We start from the raw sequence: 13,270 nt of genomic DNA, 5'->3' as shown, positions 1-13,270 counted from the left end.
GTAAATGTTGTGTTACCATAAACACAACTGAAGGGTGGGTTACCTGCCAAGAGTTGAGTTCAGGACACACAGCTGTTAACATCATTAACTAGAACTGTTTGAAATTTTTCCCACTGAAAATAGGGTTTCTTCTAAAATGAAATTTTTCACAGGAAAATGCCTTTTTTGTTGAAAATTTTCAATTTTTTAACAGACTTTTGAAGCAAAACAAAGCTTTTTTTGTTTTGAATAGCACTTTTCACTTTGATTTGATTTTCACAAGCTATGTTTTTAAGTTTTCAAAAATAAAATAAAAAATTCAAATCAAATTTTAAAAATTTATTACATTTTGCAATTTTCTGCAAATAATTTTTTTAATTGTTCAATTTTTTTTAAAAAAAGAGTTTTCAACCAGCTCTACTAACAGCTATACACACATTCAATCTAGTTGTTAGCTTCCTGAGTTAGCAGACAGGAGTACAGTTGAATTATGAAAGCAGGTCTGAATGCTTGTGCCTCTACTTACTTAATGTTGGCTCAAAAAATAGGCTAGTAGGAAGAGCTAGCACTCAGCTTTGTGTCTGCAATTTGCAGGGCCGCCCAGAGGAAGGGGCAAGTGGGGCAATTTGCTCCAGGCCCTGGGCCCCACAGGGGCCCCCACGAGAATATAGTATTCTATAGTATTGCAACTTTTTTTTTATGGAAGGGGCCCCCGAAATTGCTTTGCCCCAGGCCCCCTGAATCCTCTGGGCAGCCCTGGCAATTTGCACCATGTTACAGTACATCTACACTGCAGCTGGGAGCATGCTTCCCAGCTCGGGTAGACAGACATATGCTAGCACTGCTCAAACTAGTGCACTAAAAATAGCAGTGTAGCTGGGGGTAACAGAAGGAGTGGTTCAGGCTAGCTGTCCAAGTACGTAGGCAACCATGGGAGGTTGTAGTCAGGTGGCTAGCCCTAGCTGCCACCTGTGCTACCCCAACTACACTGTTATTTTTTGCATGCTAGCTCAAAGAGAGCTGGTGCATCTGGCTACCCAAGCTGGGAAGTTAGTGCCAGCTGCATTGCAGAGATACTCTAAAGGGAGTTCAAGCTAAAAATATACATCACAAGGCATTTGCTTCTTGAATTAGTGTCCCAAGTTTAGAAATTAATGTAAATGAGTGTCAATTGTATGTAGCGAGTGCTGTACATGCAATTTAATGCTATCTAGTTAAAACTCTGAAGTGAGGTTTCTAGGAACGTCTTTTTATCTTGCTGCTTTCCATTAAAAAACATTAAATGGACTGAAAGCCAAGACCAGAATGCAAAAGATGGAACCAGGCCCTACTGGAGATGAAGGCTGAGCAATTTGGAGTGACTTGGTATTTGCAGGGAAGCAAACCAGACCCACGTGGAAGAGAATGAGTCAAAAAAGAGAGAGCCAGAACCTGTTGAAGTGTCATAAGAAGATGAACAAAAAGGATGCCAAGACCTACATGAGATTCATGGATTCTTGTAAAGGAGGTTGCAGCCACTTTAGGAGATGAGAAAAGAGGAAGGTTAGTCTGAGTTCAATGTAAGGTATGGGAGACAGATGGAGTCAGTTCTTTTTGTTTCTGAACTAGTTCACCCAGGGGGAGCTTTCTGGAGCTCTACGAAAGGAAAGCCACTTTGATTACTGGTGACACACGTGGGTGAATCACTTGTCCCACTCCTCCACAATGCTGTAGGGCAAACATTCTTTCTACATTCCACTTCTGTAACACACTATTTCATTAGGCAAAAGTGACCCATTCTGTCACCTTAGAGAATAAGCAATTAACTTGCTGCACCTAATCAAGATATTAATGGGTTCCATTTTTAATTCTATAATATTTTCCACAAAAACAAACTCTTGTTCCAGTGGGTATTAAGCCTGGAAAGCTATTTTTGAGGCCTTTATTTTTTTAGGTTTGTATTTGACTTTCCATTAGGACAAGTGTTAGAAATATACAGGCCTGATTCTACATTCCCTTATGCTCACTTTACAACCATGTAATTCTGTCAGCTTTCATGGGGTCATGCCTGCATACAAACCAGTGAAACAGAGTGGATGATCATGTCTTTACCACTTCAAAAGAAAGGTTAGGTTAGGTCATACCCATTCCTTAACTGATACCATTAACTTCAGTGAAACTAGAACAGGGCTGCGTTTGGCCCAACGTTATTGAAATATTCTGACCTCTGGTTCTGTCTCTTTTGCTTGGCTCCCACTTCAGCAAGGGAACAATGAGGTGCCATTACAGGCCATCTGAGGATTCCACTGAGATAAGGGAAAACCCAGGAAGGCATAGACGCAGCTATGCCTGCTTTATGCCACTCTCTTTCCTCACCACTTCCCAAAAATAGAGACGTTTGTGGGCAAGTCAAGGATCATGGCAGAGGTCAGGAGGGGATTGAAATAGGGTGCTCTATAGTCTGATGATTCCCAGCCAGTGAAAAAGTCGCTGAGGCTGCTCTAAGCTCTGCTCAGGCTAGTTTAGTTTCCAGTTGGATCAAGACTCAGGAGTTAAAAGCCACCTTGGCTCTCTGCACCACCATCTCAGGTCACATGCTAAGCCTAACTCAGACAAATCTGGTGATATGGCCCACGATGTGATACAAAAATTAAAGCAATACTACTGAAAGACTGTGGTCCATTACAGGCTTATTCGATTACAAATTTTCATTGCAGGTTCTAAGGTCAGGATTTCTTGTGTGCTTCTTGTTCTGATCTTTCCTAAAGTCAAGTATTTCATGGTCTCTTAGGGTCCAACAAGCCCAAGAATAGAAAAACTGTGCATTGTTTTAAAATATCTGGCCACTACAAGAACCATTTTTAATTGTTTTTAAAATAAAATAAGAACAATGCAGGAATCCAGATATCCCAAGCCAGATGCAAAAGTCAGCCTCTAAAGTAATTAGTTTCAGGTCCAAATTGGGGGCAGAATTTTAAGTTGCAAAGCAGGAGCCTCTGGCATGGGACATATCTGCAGTCTTGATGTCTGGTCCACAGAAGGTAATTCTGTCATGAGTTGGAAGCAGTCCTTTTTGGTTGAGATTTTCCTGGTGTCAGAGTGCAGGTTAACACACCTATGATGTAACATTTACTACACTGGATTCAATTTATGTTGCTATCTTGAATAAGAGGGCTTGAGTTGGTTCCTTTGGAGGGCTACTCTTCTCTATGCCACTTCCCAGAAGGAAGCATATATCCCATCAGAGATCTTTGAAAGGGAGGGACACTGTGTTGTCTCTTCTAGAATACAATCTTCTAAAAACTGCATGTGTTGTTTTTATAAATACAGGGCTGCATTTACAAGAACTACAAATCTAATCAGTTAATCTTTAGGGTTTTTGGCTCTGGGCTAGTGAACAGAACCAACATAATCTTAAAGCTTGTTTGCTCTGGGAGTTAAGTTTTTCTTTCAAATGATAAAAATCACTTTTTTCTAGCTCCAATGAAAACAGAGATTTCAGAAAGTTTTAAGACCAGCCAAGTGTGTTGAAGTAGACCCTGGCTCCAACTAGCTTGCTGGCATTTTCTGACTATATTGGAATCAGTTATATTAAAAGAGAATCCTGAGGGCATTGGAAGCTACAGTATGTTTCTTTGGGGAGGAGCATTTGGCAACTTTGAATTCTCAGGCAGGATTTATAAAAGCTACAATAAACCTAGGGGAAGCTCATTAAAGACCTGGTGAAATTTTCCTTGTAACCCTTTCCTCAATCTCATAGTTGTTCTGAATATCATCAGTAAACTATTTTTTTATATCTGGGGCAGGGAGGGAGTAGGCAGAGGACTCTAGATATCTGGGCAGGGCCGGCTCCAGGCACCAGCCGAGCAAGCTCATGCTTGGGGCGGCATTCCGCCCAATCCTAGGGCGGCACGGCCGCTTTTGTTTTGTTTTGTTTTTGTTTTGTTCGCCGATCCGGCCGCCCTGTAGGGGGCGGTGGTGCAGAGGAGGGGAGCGCCCTGCTGGGAGCGAGCTGCGCGCGCCGTCTGCCCCAGCCGGTGCCAGGTCTGTAGCAAGCTCGGCAGGGCAGCCCGCGTCCTTCCCTCCCCGCCGACCGGAGCGGCGCGGAGCCCTCCCGGCAGGCAGCGCAGCGTTTGGAGCCGCGTGGCGAGCGCCGCGCTGAAGCCCTGGCTGCCTCCCTTCTCTCTCTCCCCCTGCTCCCTCCACCTCCCCCCCCGCTAGCCGGGGCACGTCTGCAGCGCGGGGAGTCCCCCTGCACCCTGGCTCCAGCCACGCCACAGAGTTGTTGTTGTTTTTTTCCTGCTTTGCCGCTCCGGCCGCGCCGCAGGTTTTTTTTTTTTTTTTCCTTGCTTTGCCACTCCAGCTGTGCTGCAGGTTTTTTTTTTTTGCTTTGCCGTTCTGGCTGCCCCAATTTTTGTTTTGTTTTGTTTTTTTGCTTGGGGTAGCAAAAAACCAAGAGCCGGTCCCATCTATGGGCCTAGATTTTCAGAAATCTTAAACATGCAAATATACACACAAATTAAGTAATTACATATACACATGTATCCAATTAACTAATTGCGTGTACAATTATCCGATTTGCATATACAGTGCCATTAATTGCATGTGTAAATTAAGCATAGTTTCATGAACTTTTTTCCACGTGTGTTTATAGTCTGGAAATCTGGTGTCTGAATATGGTATCTTTACATTTAATGTGAGAAAGGATAGTCCAGTGGTTTGGGCTCTTGTCTAGAATATGGTAGACCTGTGTTCAGGACTCTGCTTTGCCACTCTTGCCTTTTGTGACCTTAGGCAAGTCACCTAGTCTCTCTGTGCCTCAGTTCTCCATTTGTACAACGGGGATAATAGCACTGCCCTACCTCACAAGGGTGTTGTAAAAATAAATACATTAAAGATTGTGAGGTGTTCGAATACGGCATAATAAGGGTCGTATAAATACCTAAAATAGATAGACTACATAACACACTTCTACATGAAGCTGGCATGCTGTTGCATCTGCATACTGTGATGCAATATCATTGCCCCAAAAGTATCATTATGTTACAAAAAAAAGATCACAGCATGGTGTCTTCAGAAACTAGCTTCAAAGCTTCACCCTCCTAAAAATAATATTATAATAAAAGTGAATGCAGAGCTGGTGGAATGGGCCAGATTTAAAGCCTTTCAGCCTGAAATCCTGCTTATCCATATGAAAGTCCCAGGCAGCGGGCTTGCAGGCTGTTTCTGCCCTGAGCAGAGGGTTATCTATAATAATATTTCAGCCTTCATCCCCACTCAATTTCTTGTCCCTGCTGCTGAAAGTGAAACAATGATTAGGAAGTTCAAGGATGTGGTCTTGTCCACTAAGAACTGGACTTGGGCCCTGCCCCTTCCAGGAGAGGGCAACAACTTTTGGTCTCTATCAACCTGAGCTGCTTTCAGATGAATGACTGATGTGGAAAAGTCTCCATTATCATTTCCTCGACCTTTACAATTCTCTTTTTAAAAAATGGGCAAATTTTTCAAAAACGAGTGCTTAAAGTTAGGCTCCTAAATCCCTATTTAAGCAGTTATATAAATGACCTGACTGTCAGAAAGACGGAGCACATGGAGCTCCCATTGGCTTCACTGGGGATGCTTGCCACCTCTGATAATGAGGCCACATTTTTAGGTCCCTAAATACAGATGTAGGAGCTTAGTTTTGGGCACCCAGATTTGAAAATTTCGGCCCATATGCTTAGAAAAACGGATTTTAAAAAATCACTCTTGAAGCTGAAATCTAGTGGTTCATCTCTTAGCTAGAGCTTGTAACTAGTGTTTGTGAAGCACTGATCCCCTCCCAAACTCACAAGGGATCACTTTTCTCTTTGAAAAGCAGCTTATTATTAGGAATCAAAGACGTTTCAGATACAAAATAATTCCCCAAATTAGGGTTTGTCAGATATAGGTTTGCATTCCCCACCCCCACCCCACCCCCACCCCATTAGGTTGAATATATCTTGCAATTGGATCTAAACTAAAATTGATTCACCTTTCTCCTCCTTCAATCACTCCCTTCTCCTTTCATTATCTTTACCCCTCTTTTCTACAATAGCTCTGCATCATCATCTGAGCTGCACCCCCTTAAGGCAGCAGTATTATCCCAAGCACATCCGGCAAAGGCTTCATTAAATTGCTGCTACTTTTTTGGTACCCGCCGGACACTCGCAGTCATCCCAGGGGCTTTGGCAGTGAGAGAAAGCTAGTCTTGCAGCTTATCAAGAGGGGAATGTGAATGGAAGTAGAGAGAGCCAGCAAACAGTTAATGGTTTAATACTTTACAAAAAAAAGAATGTGAAAGGAAGTGGAGAGAGCCAGCAAACAGTTAACGGTTTAATACTTTACAAAAAAGTCAAGACAGACTTGTGATTCTTGATGTTAATGAAGGTGTCACACATTGTCTAGAGAAAGTTGTGCCTGGCAATCTTCCTTTTTTCGGATGCCTACACCACTGACATTTCATCTCGCATTCAAAGAGCACTACCTTAATGAAATGCATAATTAACATATTCTAATTGTGCTGAGCGCTGTGATGATTTTGACAGAACTCACTTTCCATGTCTAATTTGATGCTAATTTAATCTGTTCCTCTCCCGCTGACATGACCTTTCTTGATTGAGTTTCACTGAGGAAATTTTTTGATGGATTGATTTATCAGCATTGCGGAGACAACAAAGGCTCAGGGTGCATGACAGAAAATGGGACAGGAATGGCCCTCAAAGCCTGTATGCTCTGAACTTTCTGGCTGTAATGTCCTCTTTCCAGAGACTGCTTGTCTGATCTACTGATGGAATTCAAGAAATGTGACATCTGTGTGCGGGTTTGATCTCTGCGATAAATACAGTAAATATCTTATTGTGCTTGTGAATCCCTTGAAAGGAAAACTTCTTCAGCTCTCTCTGTTATTCAGTAGGAAACGTCATAGGCCACTGACTAACAAAACAATGTGATCAAGTGCAGACACGCGGTAAGCTTCCTCTCTATAGTTTGTACTCATTTTGCTGGACATGCTTTAATTAATCTAGTCATATTGGCAATCTAAGGTGCAGTGAAGTAGGATAGTCCTAGCGTAATTGTAAAATGTACTATGGAATGTACATATAATCAAGTTACTAGGTGTCTTCTTCAAACTTCAAGTAATTGTTGCTAGATGTATATGTAATGTATATGTAATATAAAATAGGTGTGTGTAGGTGTATATACGTGTATACACATTATATATGTGTGTGTAAAACCACACAGAAAGTATTGGCGGATGTGTTTTTTCCTCATGTTGTGAAATTTATCCATTGCTGTACAGAATATGTGGGGCAGACAGGGGGACAGGGGTTGGTGGAGTTGTGAATCTTATATGGCAATACTAGTTGGTACATCAAATCTGCTATCCTGGACAAGGCGGCCAAATATCAACTGAATTATAGGATAGTAACCCTTTCTTACTTTGAATCATATCTCTAGCCAATTGTGCAGGTCTTTACATGGGAAGAAAACAATTACTTCCTGACCCTTGCAGCAATCAGTTTTACACCCTGAAGCATGAGATTTGATTATCCTTATCTTAACATGAATAACTACAGATGTTGTTGGTCATAAAAATTATCCAGCCTCTTTCTGTGCATGCTGACTGTGTGTTTTCACATCCTTGCAAAAGCAGAGAAGTCATCTCTTCCTGTAACAAATTTCCTTAAACAAGGTATAATTGGCAACATTAATGAATATTATAAACCCCAAGCACATCAATTCTTAATTTTTAGCTTTAGTGCCTCATCTAGCTGTTGATATTTTTTTAAGGGAATATATATTAACTTCCTTTAGAAGTTGCTGGGATAGTCGCTTTCAAAAAGGGGCATATTAATTAAAGTCTAGGTTGGTTTGTTATAAATGACTGAGCTATATCAAGCCAGTAATGGGTCCAAGACAATAACTTAAAAAACTAGGCAGGGGAGTGCCAGCAGCCTTTTACCAGAGTGCAAAGTGGGTCTAGGATTTTTATAGTTCGGGTAAGAGGGCTGCATACGCCACTCAAGCGGACTTTGTAAGTGGCAGCATAACACCACAGAGCCTTTTTTGGCAGCAGCCTGTGATGTGACCTATATTCCTGTTCAAGGAAGGTTCAAGTTTAATGGCTACTGATTGAAAATGCAAGGGGAATTTTGAAAAGTTGTGTTGAGGAAAGTAGGATAACTGCCCTGGCTGGGTCAGTATTGGGTGCCACAGTATTGGACACACACCCTACAAGCATGGAGAATCCTGGAACTACAGAACCAGTGAAGTTCCATTGCAAAGTTTGGTGGGAGTATGGAGTGGGCTGTGTGGGACAGGATTTGAAGGGCCTCTGTGTGCTGCCAGGAGGTTTTGTAGAGGGACAGTCTGAGGGAGGGACAGAGTTGGTTGAACCGCAACTATGAAGATCTATCAACTCTTCCCCTTTTAGAAGAGGACTGCACAGGTCTCAAGGGCTGGTTGTACACCTGAGCTCAACACTCGGAGGGGAAGAATTCCTTCCCCACCATTCCCAGATTGGGCCTCCCTATTACATATGTGACTCCTGCTCTGTGGTGGACACAGAAAAAATGACAGGTTTCAGAGTAGCAGCCGTGTTAGTCTGTATCCGCAAAAAGAAGAACAGGAGTACTTGTGGCACCTTAGAGACTAACAGATTTATTAGAGCATAAGTTTTCGTGGACTACAGCCCACTTACATATATATATATATATATATATATACATATATACACATATATATATATATATATATGTTCCATTCTATATGCATCCGAAAAAGTGGGCTGTAGTCCACGAAAGCTTATGCTCTAATAAATTTGTTAGTCTCTAAGGTGCCACAAGTACTCCTGTTCTTCTTTTTACAGAAAAAATGGTAGAATCTACCTAGAGCTGAGGGAAAAATTTTGGACAAAACTTCTTTTTGCCAGAAAATGCAGATTTGGGCCGACTGAAAAATTTCATGAATTTTGTTGAATTTGCTGAATTGTTTCAATTAGTTGGAAAATGGGGGGACATCCCAAAAAATCAAAACATGTTGCCTGACATTTTCTAAATGAAACATTTTGAATTTTCGATTAAAGGTTTTCATTTCGAATTTTACTTCCATTTTTCTAAAATTATTTTAAAAATAATCGTAATCATCAGATCATATGAAACATTCCATTTGATTGGATACAGTCTTTTTTAAGTGAATTTTTTTTTAAATCAATTTCTCAGTTTGGCCACCAAATTGAAAAACCGGTTATTTTCACAGCTCTAAATGTATCTTACATTTTAAACTAGCATAGCCCAAATTCTGCTCTGGCTTAAGTGGTTGCAGCTCCATTAAGTTTAGTGGAGTTGTACTCCCATTCATTAGGTCTGAATTTGGCCCATTAAGTCTACTCTGCCTTCTGGCCTGGGTAGAGAGACGTATGCTACTTCTGCTTGAGCTAATGTGCTAAAAAAAAGCAGCATGGATGTTGTGGCACAGGTGATGGCACAAGCTAGCTCTCTCAAATACAAGCCGGTCTGCCGGCCTGGGTCCATACTGGCTATCTTGAGCATCCGCCCATCCTGCAAAGTCAATTCCATGTTACTATTTTTAGCACACTAGCTCCAGCCAAGCTAGCATATGTTTGTCTACCCAAGCTCAGAGGCAAGCTATCAGTTGCAGTATAGACTTATCCTTAGAGTAATGTTTTTAAAAAGAGAATGGCAGAACTCACCTTGCAATAGATTTTTCTCCTACCAGGATCTCAACACTTGTTTGCCACAGAATAGTCAGTGCTAATTAACTCCCCAGCCCTGGGGGAGAGGGAGGAAAAACTGACAAGTCTGGCACCTGAATATGCATTATGGCTATGTCTGCTGGATGACTGCTTACCAAAGAGTGTGTAAGCCACCTTATAACTGTGAAACTATGAGTCACTCAACCTTATTTACTCTAGATACTGTGAGGCAGCCTGATCTATTACTGTAATTCCGTCTCAATCTGTATCCATGAGATCAAAAGAACAGAAATTCAAAGTCATAAAAATACAGATGTATAATAGGGTAAAACTAACAACTTTATTAGGGAAAAATAATATTGCATGGTTTTAAAGCAGATCAAAAGGCAACTAAACCTAATAAAGATGCAATAGTTGGTGACTTCAACTGCCCCACGTAAACTGATTATAGGTCAGATCAAAACAAGGTTTAAAGAATCAATTTCTTGATAATTTAAACAGTAACTTCTTGGAACAGCTAATTCTAGACCCCACAACACTTCAATTGGATCTGGTGTGTGCTCTCTTCTTTTGAAAATCAGGGGGGTCTGTATTTATGCCAATGTCCATATTTAGAAGTCTAACTTTATGACCTCATTTTGTGTTAAATCTGGCCAGCTGGACAATTAAAGGCTAATAATTATTTTTATTGTTCTTAGATTATTTGGAATGCACTCTTTCTTCACAATGAAGAGAGATGTTCTGTCTGTTCATTTATATATATATGCCATCTACAATATATGCCAAACAACCATGCCATCAAGAAGAATCGTAGTTGGTATTTTCATTCGTGGCTACCTGCAATAGCTTATGGCTATTTTACTGATGAAACCCAATTGGAAGTATGGAGAATGGAATTGAGCTTGCAGTCAAGCCTGTTCATCAAATGCTCTTTTTTCATTAGACCAGTTCACTTCAATAAAATCCTGGGCACTTTTGATAAGACAGCATTCAAGGAACAAAGCTGTTAGGAAATGACTTGCTCATAAGTTCCAGCAATAATTTTTGGCCTTAGTATATTACTTGGTGTTTTTCATTGTCAGTGGAAAATGAAAATGTAGCATTTCAATTGTAACCCATTAGAAATGTAGCAATGCACACTGTTCTTTGCAGTTGATTTACAAATTGCACCAGAATACTTCTGTGAACTTTTGATCTGCCAATACTCATGGTTGGGGGGAGGGGCATGGAAACAACACATTCCAAGCAAATGCCCATTAATTTGAATGAATGAATATTCAAGAAGGAGGGTTTTCTTATCAAGCTTTATACAGAATGAAAAGTGAAAATTGGTAAAAGAATATTTGGTATAAACAAAACTTGAAAATAACAAACTAGGAGAAATTTTGGGATCAGAGTATTTTGCAAAATGGACACATTTTACCCTAAAATGGTTGAGGTTAGAGGACAAGTGAAGGCATTTGGAAAGTTGAAAGAGGGGGAAAAAATCTGGTCTATGGACTTAAGGAGGTGTAGTGGGCCACTCCATTACATGTGTGTTGATGTATTTATGCCTCAGTTGTTTAGATTTCTTTACAACATAATTATGGAGTCTTCTAAACAAAATTGGGTATAGGATGTGTGTAAAAAGTGCTCCGTTGTAGATATGTAGCTTGGCCTGTGAGAGAAATGGTTTGGAGGGGGCACACTGATAACTCTAGATACAATATTGGCTAACGTAGAAGCAGAAATGCAGTGTCTTTTTTCATGGTGGCAGTGCTAGTAGTTGCATTGGCAATTAACCAAATGAAGACCTTGGAAATCATCATGGTAGAGTGGATTTGCAGTGAGATAGAATGGGAAAGACCATAAAATCTAGAGAGAGATAGAGAAAGAAAAAACATGTTTAAAATCCCTAGCAGGAAATGGATGTGTGAATATAACATGGGCGCATCAGTAGTAACTCCATAATTAAGAGTGCATTGAGATATGCACATGCACAGAGGTGAAAGTGTACACTGAGTCCTCTTCCAGAGTGGTAGAATACCTACCTTCCCTCAGGGATAAGACAGTACCTTCAGGAGCAACATCTGTGACAATGAACCTATATACAGTACCACTCCCTTCCATGCATTGACAGAGTCCACCATGTACACATGGCTTTTCAGGGTATTCTTTGAAGATATGTAGTGAGGTTTTATGAATCTCAGGCTTGGTCTACACTACCCCCCCCCCAATTCGAACTAAGGTACGCAACTTCAGCTACGTGAATAACGTAGCTGAAGTCGAAGTACCTTAGTTCGAACTTACCTTGGTCCACACGCGGCAGGCAGGCTCCCCCGTCGACTCCGCGGTACTCCTCTCGCCGAGCTGGAGTACCGCAGTCGACGGCGAGCACTTCCGGGTTCGACTTATCGCGTCCAGACTAGACGCGATAAGTCGAACCCAGAACTTCGATTTCCAGCCGTCGAACTACCTGGTAAGTGTAGCCAAGGCCTCAGTTAAAACAGAAACAATTATTTAAGCCTTAATGACTGATGTTGTGGTTTTTAACCATATTTCCAGGTAAGATGGGCCATTTTAAAGATTGAACTGAGTTCCCATAGGATGATAGGATCATCAGCTATTAAAGGAGTTTTTTATTTTTGTTTTTTCTTCCAAAGTTTGACCAAAATTTGGGAAGGAGAGACTAATTTTTTCATTCATAAAAATGCTCACACAATCTAAGGCTTTCTGATTTACCTAACAGATAGGGAGGATTTTTCTAAACTGTGAGATATTGGATACTTTAAGTTTGGACATTTTAGGATCTCTCTCTTATTTTGGAATATTTCAGAGTATGAAGTTATACCTCTGTATTTATGTCAAAAAGAGAATGCTGTTGGAAATGTAGGATTTTACAATGTATGCAACTGGAATAAAGTAATAGTTCAAAGTCACATCTGTAAGAATGTTAAATGAATTGTGCAGTAAGTTAGCTTACATTTTCCTCAACCTCTGGACTTCTAAAGTTATGGGATCTACTGTCTGAATCTGGGTACATTTGTCACAATCCCAAAGAAATTAAGGTTTTTGCAAACCCCGTGACCTCATATTAGAGTCCACTCTCAATCATAGAATAAATAAATACAAATAAAAAATCTGACACTGAAGTCTGTAATGCGAGTCTTTTTTCCAAGGAAATATTATTGAGGTGCTGAACAACATTTGATCACTTTCAGCCCCCTCAACTGATGCTGTATTATTCACGTATATTTCATTATGCAGCAGATGGTGAATTCTGTCATTGATTTTTTTCCTACAGATTCACAAAACTTCAATGGGCTCTAATCTGACCCCGAAAAGGAGTTGAAAAAGAAAATGCTTGTTAAGTTTTTATCTTCAATAATAATCCATTGACAGAGGATAACAGCCAAACCCCATAGAAAACAAAAAAGGCACATTTGCCTTATTTTATGAAGAGCATTTGTCTAAAATGACTGAACTGAAGAGAGTGGCCTTCAGTTGAAATGAAAGATGGTCCTTCTGTTGCTATACAAAGCTATATTTGCGGCAACAAAGCACAAAAGGAAAAGCTGACAAACTGATAGCCAGAAG

The 13,270-nt window shown here is 40.6% G+C and overlaps 1 protein-coding gene and 1 long non-coding RNA gene across 3 annotated transcripts in view; one reads left to right on the top strand and one right to left on the bottom strand.

Moving 5' to 3' along the window:
• The window catches only part of TSHZ2 (teashirt zinc finger homeobox 2), a 264,346-nt gene that overhangs the window by 205,023 nt on the left and 46,053 nt on the right, over positions 1–13,270 (top strand). The gene's annotated exons all lie outside the window — the stretch shown is intronic.
• The window catches only part of LOC128846297 (uncharacterized), a 57,438-nt gene continuing 54,235 nt past the window's right edge, over positions 10,068–13,270 (bottom strand). Inside the window, exon 3 of the long non-coding RNA XR_008446755.1 lies at positions 10,068–11,548. This is a non-coding gene — a long non-coding RNA (uncharacterized LOC128846297). The remainder of the gene's footprint in view (positions 11,549–13,270) is intronic.

Source organism: Malaclemys terrapin, chromosome 12 (genome assembly GCF_027887155.1).
Source record: "Malaclemys terrapin pileata isolate rMalTer1 chromosome 12, rMalTer1.hap1, whole genome shotgun sequence".
Lineage (NCBI taxonomy): Eukaryota > Metazoa > Chordata > Testudines > Emydidae > Malaclemys > Malaclemys terrapin.
Note: the sequence above shows the minus strand (reverse complement) of the source record. Positions and strands in the feature narration are given on the sequence as shown.